The following is a 2,004-nucleotide window of genomic DNA, read 5'->3' on the forward strand; positions in this document are numbered from 1 at the left end:
GGACGTGTTTATTAGGAGTGAAACATCTTTGAGCAGCCTGGTTGGGATGGGGTCCAGGAGACGTTGATGAATTAGATGAAGCAGTTGTTGAGGTCAACTCAGAGAGATCTATAGGAGAGAAGTAGTCCAAGTATAAACGAGGTCTGACAGATGCTTCTAAAGCCATTGTACTTGATGGCACATCTGTGAGTTGTGGGAAGGATCTAATTAATTTTTTCTCTAATAGTTGTGATTTTATTTGTAAAGAAGCTCATGAAGCCATTGCTGCTGAGATCTAAGGGAATGTTAAGCTCAACAGCACTGTGGCTCTTTGTCAGCCTGGCTACAGTGCTGAAAAGAAACCTGGGGTTGTTCTTATTTTCCTCAATCAGTGATGAATAAAATGCGGTTCTGGCACTATGAAGGGCTTTCTTATATGTTATTAAACTATCTTTCCAGGCTATGAAAAACTCTTCTGACTTAGTGGAGCGCCACCTCCTTTCCAGTTTTCGTGATGCCTGCTTTAGGGGGCGGAGCTGCGAGCTGTACCACGGGGCTAGCCTCCTCTGTTTCACTGCCTTATTAGAAAATGGTCAGACATAAGAGGGTTTTGGGAGAAAACTATTAAGTGTCCAGTTTCAATGCCATATGTCAGAACAAGATCAAGGGAGTGATTAAAACAGTGAGTGGGTTTATTTACAGTTTGAGAGAAGCCAATCGAGTCTAATAATGCATTATTTTATCTGTACTAAGGACTAAATCAGCCTGAAAAACAAAAAACAAAACTCTGAATAAGGGGCAGGCAGACGCTATACAGTAACAAATAGAACTGGTTTTTGAGTTTTCCAGGTAGGGTGAGAGACTCAGAGTGAGGCTTCTGAATAACACAGATCTACTGCAGATCAAAACAAATTAAAAGTGTAGTTTTTTACATTTTTTATTTTTTACTGTTGCTGTGTTTTCTAGAATACTGTATGCAATAGGTGTCTTGTTGTCCCTGCAGAACCTACACATATTATTATATTTTCATCTGAAACCCTTTCTGCATGTAGAACTAGAGCCCAGTACTGTGACTACTTGTTTTCTGGTGTCCCTCTTCATTCAGTAAGAAACAAATCAAATCCTTTCTTGTGTTTCTCACTGAATGACTGAGTGACTACATTTGCATGTGTGGAGTTTCCTCAACAGAAAATTGTCATCACCTCCCAGGGTCTCTCTCCCCTTTGGAAATGGATTTTTTTTTTTAGCTTTGAGAAAATGAAGTACACAGTAAGAGGCTTATCTGATAAATATCCATCTGCTTTTGGGTTCCATGATCCAATGCAATAAGCTTAAAACCCTCCCATCTGCTCCACTAGACTAATTTTACATAAACACAAATCTATCTTTTTACTCCCTGTTCAATTTCTTTTGTTGCTTATTCATAGGTTTACACAGTTTGTGTATTCATTGTTTTTTATTTCTCTAAATCCACATATTTATATTTTCCCCATGTATCACATTATGTGATGCTTTATGTAGATATTGTACTTTTTAAATGCAGTTGCATGATAATGTGGGGTTGGTGGTGGATTATAAGTTCTAGTTGGGGGCTGGGGAGATGAGAAGGAAATAAACAGGCACTCTATTGTGTGTTAAATGAATTCCTCCTTTATTTAACAGTACTGTATACCACTGGAAGTAAATACAGAAAAAACCCCAGTTTGTATTTCCTGGTGAGTGTGAATGTTTTCTGAATCGAAGACCATAGCCTGTGTTTCCCATCGGTTTTATGCTAATCAAACCATTCAGTGACTTCTCATGAAATATGAGGTTCTGATACGTCTCTCTATTCATGTATTCATTTGTATCCTTTAATTTGTCAACCATGTGTATATTGTATTTGCCAAGAAAAAAAAAACTAAAAATGTCAAATTTCTGCTGGCAAGTTAATCATGAAAACATAATTCTGCAGCTACTCTGTTGGTATTTCTTCATTTCTTGCACTGGTCATTTCTTCCAGTCTATTTTTGTGGATTTGTGATT

Source organism: Monopterus albus, unplaced genomic scaffold (genome assembly GCF_001952655.1).
Source record: "Monopterus albus unplaced genomic scaffold, M_albus_1.0 scaffold450.1, whole genome shotgun sequence".
Classification (NCBI taxonomy): Eukaryota; Metazoa; Chordata; class Actinopteri; order Synbranchiformes; family Synbranchidae; genus Monopterus; species Monopterus albus.